At 39.0% G+C, this 13208-nt stretch overlaps 1 long non-coding RNA gene across 1 annotated transcript; it reads right to left on the bottom strand.

Moving 5' to 3' along the window:
* Nucleotides 1-10562: 10562 nt before the first annotated feature.
* On the bottom strand, nucleotides 10563-12612 carry LOC133817341 (uncharacterized). The gene is made up of 3 exons (XR_009885529.1): nucleotides 12234-12612; nucleotides 11420-11456; nucleotides 10563-10965 (listed from the first exon to the last, which is right to left on the bottom strand). It is a non-coding gene; the product is annotated as an uncharacterized LOC133817341 (long non-coding RNA).
* Between the last annotated feature and the right edge of the window lie 596 nt (nucleotides 12613-13208).

Genomic DNA, 13208 nt, shown 5'->3' on the forward strand with positions numbered 1-13208 from the left:
GGGGACAAGTACACCTCGATATTCAGCATGTATAAACATCTGACAGATACACGGGAGAACATATATTTGGAAAAATATGCTTGCCTTACGTGGAAAACGTCAGAGCCCATTAGGAATCAATATGAAAAAAGAGATCCAGCCAAATTATGTCGTTACCAAGACGACATTGGCCACAATACTGATGATTACCGTCAGTTGAAACATAAGATCGAAACTCTCATTTGGGCTAGACTGTTAGCACAGTACGCCCGAAACAGGGTCGCTCCTAACCAGCCCACCATGCAAAATCCACGACCAACTCAGGGAAATCTGGAAAAATCTACAACCACTAGGGTCGAGCCAGTGGGACCAGAAGAGACCAGACTGGTTCACAAGTTTTTAGATGTGTTTCCTAAGGACTAACCAGGATTTCCATCGCATTGAGAGAATGATTTCGTTATTAAATTGGCACCATGTACAGAACCAGTGTCTAGGGAACCATATAGAATGGCTACAACATAATTGAAGGAATGGAAATTTTAGTTACAAGAACTACAGGACTTAGGATTTATTAGGCCTAGCTTCTCACCGAGAGGTGTACCAGTTTTATTTATGAAGAAAAAGGATTGGACCCTGAGAATGTGTATAGACTACAGGGAATTGAACAAGCTGATGATCAAGAACAAGTACCCACTGCCGAGGACTGACGACATGTTTGACTAGTTGCAGGGTAAGATAGTGTTCTGGAAGATTGATCTTTAATCTGGTTATCACTAGCAGAGGATCAAATAGGAGGATATTCTAAAGAAGACATTTCACACAAGGTACGTGCATTATGAGTTTCTAGTCATGTCATTTCGGTTGACCAATACCCAGCAGCATTTATGGATCTAATGCACAGGGTTCTCAAGGATTATTTGGTTTGGTTTGTGATTGTCTTCATCGACAATATCTTGATTTAATCCTAGATAAAGGAAGAGCACGACCAGCACCTCTAGTTAGTATTATAGAGGTTGAGAAAGCACCAGTTGTATGACAAGTTCATGAAGTGCGAGTCTTGGTTACTATAGGTGACATTCCTCGGTCACATTGTTAATAGAGATAGGATTAAGGTAGATCCGGCCAAGATTAAAGTAGTTAGGGATTGGTCGAGGCCAAGGAATGCCTCGGAGATCAGAAGTTTCCTTGGGTTTCCAGGATATTATAGGCGCTTCATGAAGGATTCTCAAAGATTGCTACACCCTTGACAGAACTTACCCACAAGAACTTGAAGTTTGTATGGTTAAACAGATGTGAGAATGACTTCCAAGAGTTGAAACAACGATTGATTACTGCTCCAGTGCTGAGCCTTCCTTCAGAAGGGGATAGGTTTTGGTGTACTGTGATGCATTGAGACTGGGGATAGGTTGTGTGCTGATGCAGACAGAAAATGTGATTGCCTACGCATCACAACAAATGAAAGAATATAAACGGCGAAACCTTACTCATGATTTGGAGTTGCCAGCAGTGGTATTTGCACTAAAAATCTGGTGACACTATTTGTACGGAGAAAACTATGGGATAAAACTAATCATAAGAGGCTGAAGTATTTCTTCACTAAGAGGGACTTAAATATGAGAAAGAGACATTGGTTGGATTTGGTAAAAGATTATGACTGTGAGATTCTTTACCATCTAGGGAAAGCCAAAGTGGTGGCAGAAGCTTTGAGTCGGAGAGGTTCGAGAGAGTTGTTCAGTTCAAAGCAATTATTGAAGGAATTGGCAGAAGACATGACTAGAGCGGGGATAGAGTTGAAGGTGGGACTGTTGGCCAATATTACCTTGCAGTCCACTCTTTTGGAAATAATAAAGATTAACTAGATGAATGATCCCTAGTTGATAAAGTCTACAGAGGGCTTCTTAGCTAGAGTAGCTAAGGACTATAATGCTACAGAGATAGGTTTGCTGAAATACAAGGATCAGATTTGTGTTCCGAAGTACTTGGGTATCAAACGGAAGATTCTTGATGAATCTCATACCAAACCATATTCATTACATCTTGCACCACGAAGATGTATCAGGATCTACAATATTTGTTGTGGTGGCCTGGGATGAAGAAAGATGTGGTTGACTATGTGGTGAAGTGTCTAACTAATCAGCAGGTGAAGGCCAAACACTAGTGGCTAGAGGGGTTGCTACAGCCTTTAGGTATTCCTGAGTGTAAATGGGAAGACCTAACTATCAATCAATGATTGGAGTAGCTCCATATGAAATGTTGTATGGCAAGAAATGTAGGTCACTCATTCATTGAAATGAACTGGGAGAAAGGAAGTACTTGGGTCTTGAGATGGTTCAGAGAACTAATGAAGCGATTGAGAATATAAGAGCTCGAATGCTCGCATAACAAAGTAAACAAAAAAGCTATGATGACACTAAGCATTGGGATGTGGAGTTCCAGTTAGGGGACCACGTTTTTCTGCAAGTTTCACCACTGCGGGGAGTAAAATGGTTTGGAAGGAAGGGCAAATTGAGCCCTAGGTTTGTGGGACCTTTCGACATCCTGGTAAGGATCGGGCAGGTGACCTATAGATTGGCACTGCGCCCGTCATTATCAGGAGTCCATGAGGTCTTTCACATCTCAATGCTTCGAAAGTATGTGTTGGATGAGGAGCGACCGGTTAAAATCCTAGATAGGAAAGACAAGGTTTTAAGGAACAAGATGATTCCTCTTGTTAAAGTTCTATAGAGAAATAGCACAGTCGAGGAATCGACCTGGTACCTGGTGTCAGATATGTGGGATCGGCATCCTGAGCTATTTTGGTAAATTCTGAGGACGAAATTTTTATAAGGAGTGGATTAGTTGTAACGTCCCAAATTCGCTAATAAGGCCTAGAGGCTTGATTAGTGTGTCGGGAGGGCATAATTGAATTTATATGCAAATTATGTGAGTTTAATTGAATATATGTGTGATTAGGTGAAATATATGAGTTATACTGTGATATGACTATTTATGCATGTTTATGTGTATTAAATTTTCACGTGGGGCCGTTTTCGTTAAAAGGGCATTTTTGTAATTTTGACATGTTGAGGGTATAATTATAATTATGTGTATGTGATTGGGACCACATTATTATGTGGATATATGTGAGCTATTCGGCACGAGACAATCCTAGTGAACAAGTTTGCAGAAAAGTCACAACGGGGATAAATACCCATCTCGGGGTGAGCCTAGGGGTATTTTAGTAATTTAGTACATTAATGGGGTTTACTTGGGAATGGAAATTTATTTGGTGATTATTTGGGTATGTTGAGGTTAATTGGGAATTTATGAGGTGTTAATAGAGATTAGCGAAAAATGGTGGCAAAGGACGATTTTGCCCGTGAAGGCATTATAGAATGTGTTTGGCTAGGGTCAATATAGTCTTTTTATGTGAAGAAGTGACTTAGTCATTAGACTTATGTAGAAACTAAGGAAGAAATTAGAAGCAAAATAAAACTCAGCTCACCTCTCTCTCTTGAAGCGCTTGAGGAGCTTTTGTATTTTTTAGGATGAAAGGCTTGGGAACTTGAAGTTGGGTGCTTGGGATTGGCTTAAGGGCAACTTAGGGTCGTGATTTCTCAGTGGAGGTAAGATCCTATGCTCTGTTTTGGTGAAATTCTGTTATGGTTTAAGTTTTGGTTGAGTTTTAAACTTTAGCATAAGTTTTGAGTTTTGGTAAGGATTTAATTTGGTTTTTTGGGGTATAAACGATGCTTATGTTGTGTTATTAAGAATTGTAGACTTAATTGGGACTTAGGTTCAACATTGGGTTACATTTGGAGAGATTTTGGCTTGAGAAAAACTTAGGAAGAACCCAGAATTTATGGGTTCGCGGGGTTGCCCCGTGGCACTGTTCCTGGAGCGTTACGGCCCGCATGAAGTCAGGGGCTAGGGCGGTTCTCTTAATCGCCTTAGCACCGCGACGCTGGATGGGCTACGTCGCAGCGCATGTCTAGGGAAATATGGGTGTTGGTTCTCTGTTTTGGGGGAGCATCACGACCTTTCAGGGGTGCGCTGCGGCACTAGACCAATTTCAGGAAGCCAAATTGTTTTTCATTTATTGGGCATAGGCTAACCGCTTGAGGGACGATTTCACAACCCTCGTGGAATTGCATGTGCCGAGAGCACGAGATTGGTCCCGGGGTTCATTTATCGAATCGAATTATAATAAGGTTGTTATTTCTGGGTTGTGACTTGGTTACTGCTAGGACTTAGAAGAGGATCATTCTCGGGAGTCGTACTTGCTTGTTTACGCTTGGACAAAAGGTAAGAAAACTACACTCTGGTTGTAATTAAGGCTCGGGCCCTTATTAATGAATATGACTATAATTATGCTTGTGATTACTTGATTAGGTGTGCTTGAATACATTATATCTGATGGTATGTTAAGTAAATTGTATATCTTATTATTACCTAATCTGAAAGCTCGGTCTAAGAGCCGAGGTCAGCAATAAGCGTGCGAAATGTAGGCCATTTTGTCTAGGGAAACTTGGGACTGCAACATGCACTTGTCTAGCCTGGATGCCACCGAAATAAATAGAAGTGTGGTTTGCACTTGTCTGACTCAACGGTCATTTAGATTGGACAATGTGTTTGCCTGAGTAGGGTTGTTACAGCTAAGCATGTTGTTTATACTCTGTTGCTTATTTGAATCTGTTGATTTAAGTTTTCTTGCTAAGCCTTGGCTCACGGGTGCTATGTGGTGTAGGTAAGTGAAAGAGGAAGCTGGACCAGCCATGAGTTGGAGAGCTTAAGGGGTGGCGTGTACATATGTAGTTACTTGACTGCCACGGTAGAGGATTTAAAGAGGGACTAGAGTCCAACCCTAATTTTTCAGCTTGGGCTAGCTTGTGTTGTAACAACCCTTTTGAGTTGTAAATGACTTTTAAAATATTTCTTTTTTGATCCCATGTACAAACTTAAACATTTTAATGAAAGTAAATATCCATATGATCAAATTTTTTAACCATAATCTGTTAATTACTTCTAGTTACACGTTTATGTCCAAATGACTTGATTAGCAAGTCTGGCACTATTTAAAATATACAATGTAATTTTCTTGGATATCCAGGGTATTAAAACTTTGTATTAGAGCCCTCTAGGTTTAAGGATTCCTGAAGACTGGCTGGCATGTACACTCGTCGTTAAAGACAAGCTTAACTCAGGGTTTGGTAGCTATTTAAGTGATTATGTGTTTAGGTGCTTAAATAGCATAAAAATGCCTCATCTACGTGCCTTATTAGGGAGCATGATATATGCTGATAAGGCTTAGCCCTTGACTTCTATGTGTACATGAAAAGGCATGCTTTTTAGCATTCTACTGTATGTTAGCGCTCTTAAAATTCTTATGGTTGTATGTATAATCTAAATTGTTGGTGTTGGACCATGCGGTGACTTCTAAAACCCATTATCATTTCTTGATAAGCCGAGTCATTGATTGCAGATACACTAGGAGAGTTATGCCTCCAAGGCGATCAATTCGACTAGCCGGCGCTAGAATCAGAGCTAGAGATGATAAACAGGGTCAACACCCTCTGCTAGTCTCTGAGAATTGGCAGCAAGTGCTTGTTGATATGCAAGTCAGAGTTCAGATTCAGGAGGATGAGATTCAGTTACTAAAACAGCAGGTTCTGCCAGGGAACACTGCACCAAACATGCGGCCTATCATGGTACCAACCATACAGTAGCCTGAGGTTGAAAACAAGTTGGAACCGTTGTACGAAAGATTCCAGAAATAGTACCCTCCAATCTTTGAGGGAGGTTCGGATCCACTTATGCCTAATAGTTGATGAGATTGACTACCTCCAACTTGGAATTTATAAGGGTGGTAGGTAATGACAAGGTGGCTTGCACCACCTTTATGTGTCGAGACGATTCCCGAATCTGGTGGGAAGTGGCGTCCCAAACACGAAACATATCTACTATGTGTTGGGATGAGTTCCAAGACCTGTTTAACCAGAAGTACTATAGTAATGCATTTAGAGGTGTGAAAGTTAATACGTTTACCAGTTTGGTGCAAGGCAGTATGTCAGTCAGAGTATGCCTTGAAATTTGACAGGCTGACTAAATTTCCACTTGATTTGGTGCGTACAAATTCGGCCAGGAAGGATAGATTTGTTCGGGGGATAAGTGTTATGATAGCCCGAGATGTTTGGATGACGTCAGTGCCTGGGGAAACTACTTGTGCCCAGCTGGTTGAGAAAGCCCTCGCAACTAAGGAGGCAGAGAGCAAGATATAGAGGGATAATGCTCCACAACATGATGTTAGGAGGACAGTGTCTCCATTTGTGTAATCTGGTAGGGACGGAGGCCCTAGTGACCAGAAGAGGAAGTGTAACAACCCAAATTTCCTAATAAGGCTTTGGGCCTTGATTAGGGGGTCAAGATGGAAAATTTTGGAATTATATGATTATGTGATATTCATGTGTTTCATTATGTGATTATGGGAATAATATTATAATGTGACTTGATATGCATGTTTAGGTGTATTAAATATGCATGTGGGCCCATTTCTGTTTAATTGGGCAATTTTCATAATTTGGCCCATTTTGGGTATATTTGGCATGTATGTGGTATGTGTGTGGTGCTTCATTATTATTTGGTATGTTAAGGTTACTCAGCACGAGACGATCCTAGGAGGCAAGCTAGTGGGAAATTCACAACGGGATTCATACTTGACTTGGAGTGAGTCAAGGGTATTTGGCACATTACCGAGATATAGGGTAATGGGAATAAATATTTGATGATAAATTGGGAGTTAGTGAGATCAGGGGGAAATTATGGGAATTTTGACTATTTTACCTCCGGGGGCGTTGTTGGGACCCCAAGCATTAGGATTTGGTTGAGGTTACTTAAGCTTGAAGTAACTTGTTGAAATAATAAAAGAATGTTGAGAACGTTCTCTCTCCCTCCTGTTCCCTTTTCGACACCCGATCACATTTTCGAAGGAAACTTGAGTTTTAGGACTCAGATTCAAGCAAGGATCAAGGCATAGTGATTCTAGGGAAGATTAGAAGCTTATTAGCCGGAGGATTTAGTTGGGAAATGACTTAATTGGAGGTAATCCAAGTTTTAAGTTCTATGTTTTTAATGTTTTTAAGCTTTGATCGGATTTTATGTTTTGATGAGTTTTTGAGTGAATTGAAGCTTGGGTTTTATTGGTTTTGGGAAATTAGGATGTTTGGGAACTTTGATTTTGGGATTTGGATATGTTTTTGGAGGATTTGAAGTGGGAAAAAATCGAAGGATATGGCTGGTTTCGTGGTCAAGTCGCGACCTTGCTCTAGCAAGTCGCGACTTGGATGAAGCCAAAAGCCAGGAGGAGGAAGCCTGGGGGGGGGGGGGGGGGCACACGGGACCAAAGAGGGGTCAAGTCGCAGCCCACCCCAGAGCCCAAGTAAGGGGCTCTTTGACTTGGGGCAAGTCGCGACCGGCTTGTGCATTTTTTTCCTAGATTTGGTTTTTAATCATGGGAACTTAACTCTAAGGGCCTAAGATCGATTCTACTACCCAATTGAGTAGGATTCGACGTCTCGGAGGCTTGGGTTGGGTCTGGAAGTATTTATTTACTCATTTTTTATGAGTTTTTATATTATGGTTGTGACTAGGTTATCACTAGGGGCTTGGAAACAAGTTCGTGCTTGTGGCTCATTTATTGGTAACCTGTGCTTGGACCAAAGGTAAGAAAACTGCACCCAGTATGTGATGCATAAGATACATGTGATTAGGGCATGGCATGAATGTTGAATATAAGATTGATAAGAGCTTGAGTCTTTGTAAATGTGCATGATCATAACTATGCTAGAGAATGTTGAGTAAGCATGGCGAATGCCTTATATTTGGATATTTGACATATGATATATGCATGGGTGGATTTTTTACTTGTGAGAGGTACTGACTTATTAGTTAGAAACGGCATGAGTCGTATGGAATTGACCTATGAGTTAAGAACGGTATTAGCGTGTTTAACGCAAGCTGAAAAGATTATATCTAATCGACATAAGCATTATCAACATAAGTATGAAATGCTTGACTGACCTTAAGTTCGATGAAAACAAAAGCGCTTCTCTAGTCTAAAGGCTAGTTACTTAGAGCTAGAGCCAAAAGGCTCTGGTGACCGTAATGTCACATGGCTTAGGGTGTGGAGCCCAAGTTCGTGACTCTATAGTCACTTATCTAATTCAAGTTCGTGACTCCATAATCACTTATCTGGTTCGAGTTCGTGACTCCATAGTCACTTATCTGATTCAAGTTCGTGACTCCATAGTCACTTATCTAGTTCAAGTTTGTGACTCCATAGTCACTTATCTGGTTCAAGTTCGTGACTCCATAGTCACTTATCTAGTTCAAGTTCGTGACTCCATAGTCACTTATCTGGTTAAAGTTCGTGATTCCTTAGTCACTTATCTGATTAGGCTGCAAGTCCCAGTATGATTACCAGAATCATTAGTGATATTCAATTAGGTTTGACTTGATAGTCATCCATACAGGAGGGTAGGGCCCACAATCATTTACTTGGACTTACTAGCATGCATGAATAGGGCTATTATTGCTAGGCATCCCTATTATGATTCAGTGTCATGTTATTATCTGTTCATGAGCATATTAAGTTTTCTTGCTGAGCCTCGGCTCATGGGTGCTATGTGGTGCAGGTAAAGGAAAAAGAAAGCTGGACCATCCTTGAGTTGGAGAGCTTAGGTGGCAATGTGTGCATATGGGGCTGCTCAACCACCACGGCCGAGGGTTTTAAAGAGGAACTAGGGTTAAACCCTATTTTGCCGCTTAGGTCGGCTGGTTGTAAATATTTTATTGTAATTAACCTTTGAAGTATATTTTTGGGATCCCAATGTATACAGTAAACGTTTTAGTGAAAAGTTGTATCTTTGACCAAAAGTTTTAACCCTAAACCGTTAATTACATTTAGTTACACGATTATGGCCAAATGACTCAGTTAGGGATTTTAGCACTATTTAAAATGGACAACGTAACGGTCCCTGGGTAGTAGGGCATTATAGGAAGACCCTTGACACCTCTACCCTTGCAGGTTCTGATAGGAGGGATCGCGGTGTTCAGGGTGGCCTCCAAGGAAGCAATGAGACTTAGAAGAGGTACTCAGAGTGTGCCAGGTGTAGGACGCGCCATATTGGATAATTCTAGATAAAGGCATGATATCTGTGTGGGGTGTTTGGGAAGCTCAAGAAAGACTACCCGAGCGCGAAGAAAGGGGAACAAAGGAAGGCAAACAACTTGACTCCAGCTCGAGTGTTCACCCTGACATAGGAAGAGGCTGAGGCTAGTCCCTCAATAGTGACAGATCAGCTTTCTAGTGCTAGCACTTCTTAGACTGTATTGATTGATTCTGGTGCTACACACTCATTTGTTTCCAGTAGAGTAATTTATAGATTGTGTAGACCTTTTGACTATTATATTGTGGGTTTTGGACATTATTGCCAACTAGGCACCTGGTAGTCTTTAAGAGGTGGGTTAGGTCATTGCCAGTGGTGGTTAACAATAGACAACTATCAATGGATTTGATTGAGTTGGGTATGGATGATTTTCGACATGATTATGGGAAATGATTGGTTAGCCAGGTATGGGGCGACTATAGATTGCAAGAAAAAGATGGTGAATTTTGAGTCTGAGGGTGACAACCCTTTTATTTATTTTTGCACTGTGCAGGACACTGTATCCTTATGATATCAGCATTGAGAACTAGAGACCTAGAGACCTATTTCAAGGAGGTTGCATATGATTTTTAGCTAGTGTAGTGGACACCACTAGGGTCGTATCAGTGGGACCAGAGGAGACCAAGCTAATTCGTGAGTTTTTTGATGTGTTTTCTGAGGACTTACCAAGATTGCCACCGCACCGAGAGATTGATTTCGTTCTTGAATTGGAACTAGTTACAGAATCAGTCTCTAGGGCAGCATATAGAATGGCTCCAACAGAATTGAAGATGTAGTTACAGGAACTACTGGACTTGAGAATCATAAGGCCTAGCTTCTCACCGTGGGGTGCACCAGCTTTTTTGTGTGAAGAAAAATGATGGGACTCTGAGAATGTGTATAGACTACAGAGAATTTAACAAGCTGACGATCAAGAACAAGTACCCACTACTGAGGATTGACAACATGTTTGACCAGTTGAAGGGTAAGACAGTGTTCTCAAAGATTGATCTTCGATCTAGTTATCACCAGCAGAGGATCAAAGAAGAGGATATTCCAAAGACGACATTTCGCACGAGGTACTTGCATTACAAGTTTCTAGTCATGTCATTTGGGTTGATCGATTCCCAGCGGCGTTTATGGATCTAATGAACAGGGTGTTCAAGTATTATTTGGATTGGTTTGTGATTGCCTTCATTGACGATATTTTAGTTTACTCCCATATAAAGGCAGAGCATGAGCAGCACCTCCGGCTATTGAAGGAATCGACAGAAGACATGACTTGAGCGGGGATAGAGTTGGAGTTGGGTCAATTGTCCAATATTACTGTAACGACCTCCTTTCTTAACATACATATATAGTGTAAAAACAAATTTTAACCTAAATACGACAATACTGAAATTCTGAATTTACAAAAACTTTATTAAACAATACATAAATAATGTTTATAACCTCAAACCACACAATACTCACAACTAAATAAAAACTTTATCTTACATACAAATCTTAATACTTTTATAAATCATTTTCGTGGCGTTACTACACCTTAACGTAGAAATAAAAATGTATCCAACTGATAAATCGAAAAGCTTTATGTAAATTACAAAGTTCATGAAATACTTTTAAAGCTTTAAGTAAATGATAAAGTTCACAAGATACTTTTAATGAAATATAATAAAACCAAGTTTCTTGTTTATTTATAAAATAGCATAGCAGAACTCCACTCCCTTCAGGTCAGCCCCATATGTACAGTCATGTTGGCTCCACGTATACTCATCAACGATTTATATTTGGGGCCTCTTACCTACAATACAAAACATTAACTGATGAGCTAAGGCTCAGTAAGCAGAATAACTACCTCATATGCATTAAAATAAACATGCAACATGCTATGTATTTTCTTTCTTTCACTTTCCTTTCTTTTGGGCCCTAGAGGATGCTGCTGCCGGCATTACATAGGGAATCACATTCCCACCTGAACATAAACATGATAATAGGGAATTTCCCTCATAAACATTCATCATATAGGGACGTACATCTCCCTCCTTACATTTTTTTGGGACTTAGGTCTCCCAAGCAGCACCTCTACTTTAACGTTTTCAATAACTTGTCTGTGAACATTAAGCGTGCTTATGCATAATATAACATTCTTGAAAATAACTTATGCATAAGAACAATATGACAGATTAACATATAAAGCATATAAATGCACATAAGACACATAAAATACTTGTATTGTAGATGAGGATTCTACTTACCTTGCGTCTTGATAAAACAACCGAAATTGTTAGCTTCCTGGTAAAAACACAAACTATTAACTTACATAAAATCTACATGATGTAATTTTAGTTGATAATTGTTGTTATTCTATTTTTCTTTTCTTCTTATTTTATTGTTTATTTTATGTCCAGGCATATGGTCATACTATAATTGTCCATGGCAAGATCCCGGTCTAAAAGTCGTGGTCATGGTCATGGTCATGGTCATACGGAAATGTCCAGGTCATAGTATCAGTCCATAATAATAAAAGTCCAAATAGTCCAAAGTGTGACCATAGCCTATATAAGTTTAGTATTATAAAGATACATAAAAAAATAGTTTATATTTCAATTTTGGCATTTGTAAAATATGACGACATGGTAAAATAATCCATATATAAATTTTAGCATTTTAATGGCATAGTAAAGTAATCTATATAAATTTTGGCATTATAATGGCATGGTAACATAATCCATATATAAATTTGGCATTATAGTAAAATAATCTATATATAAATTTTTGGTATTATAACGGCATAGTAAAATAATCTATATATAACTTTTGGCATTATAACGTCATAGTAAAATAATCTATATATAAATTTTGGCATTATAACGGCATAGTAAAATAATCTATATATAAATTTTGGCATTATAACGGCATAGTAAATTAATCTATATATAAAATTTTGCATTATAACGGCATAGTAAAATAATCTATATATAACTTTTGGCATTATAACGGCATAGTAAAATAATCTATACATATATAATAACTAAATAACTGAAAAAGAAAGGCTCGGGAAGAGCTTACCTAAAAGGTTTTCGTAGGCTAGCGTTACGGACAGAACTTCGCCTAGATCTCCGAGGTTTAGAACTTTAGAAGGATGTTAAGAAGATTTTTGGGTATAGTAAGAGAAAGGAAAATGATGTTTTTGTGATTTCAAGATGAGTTTTGGAAGGGCTATTTATAGGAAAAACTTGGGATACTATTCTAATAAAATATTAAAAATAATAAGCATAGTGGAATAATAACATATTCAAAATATCAAGCATAGTAATTTGCTTAAGTCATCAATGTGTCACTACTGCATCAACATGTGGAACCCATGGGGTGGACCCCGCTGTGGGACCCATGTGGACCCTACTGTGGGACCCTTGCGGACCCCACTGTGGGACCCACTATGAATAGTACCCGGTGAATAGTAAAAACATGAAAATTTCCCAATCTTCTTATATTACTTAGTCCATCATTTTTGACTCACAAACTTTTCTGAAAAAGTTTCTCTAACACCCATAAATTAATTATTCCCACCTGCTGGTTACTTCAACAACTTAGAATTGTTAAAATCCCATAATAGAAAACAACTATACCCCCAACGGTCATGATCACTATTCACCAACGGTCATAAACGGCTAGTTTTTGTCCTATAAATACTTGTTCCTTCAACCATTTATTTGCACAACTTCTTCACCTCTTAACCTTCTATAAAAATTCATCATCAAATCATGAATTTCTCTTTATTTTTCATAACTTTAGTGATTGTGTGCTTGTATTTAGCATCATTCTATGGGTATTATACTAATGAAATGCCCATGAATGTTATAGTTGCATATTCATTAGTTATTCTTCCACTTTACTTAATAGCTCTAACATTCGGTTAGCATTGTAATGCACTCAAAAATGAATAAAAAATATTTTCTCTTATTTCTCATAATTGTTTATAATGTATTTGTAAAAAGAAATGGGAGTTACAATTACCTTGTAGTCCACTCTCTTGGAAAGAAG

This window comes from Humulus lupulus, chromosome 1, assembly GCF_963169125.1.
Source record: "Humulus lupulus chromosome 1, drHumLupu1.1, whole genome shotgun sequence".
NCBI lineage: Eukaryota > Viridiplantae > Streptophyta > Magnoliopsida > Rosales > Cannabaceae > Humulus > Humulus lupulus.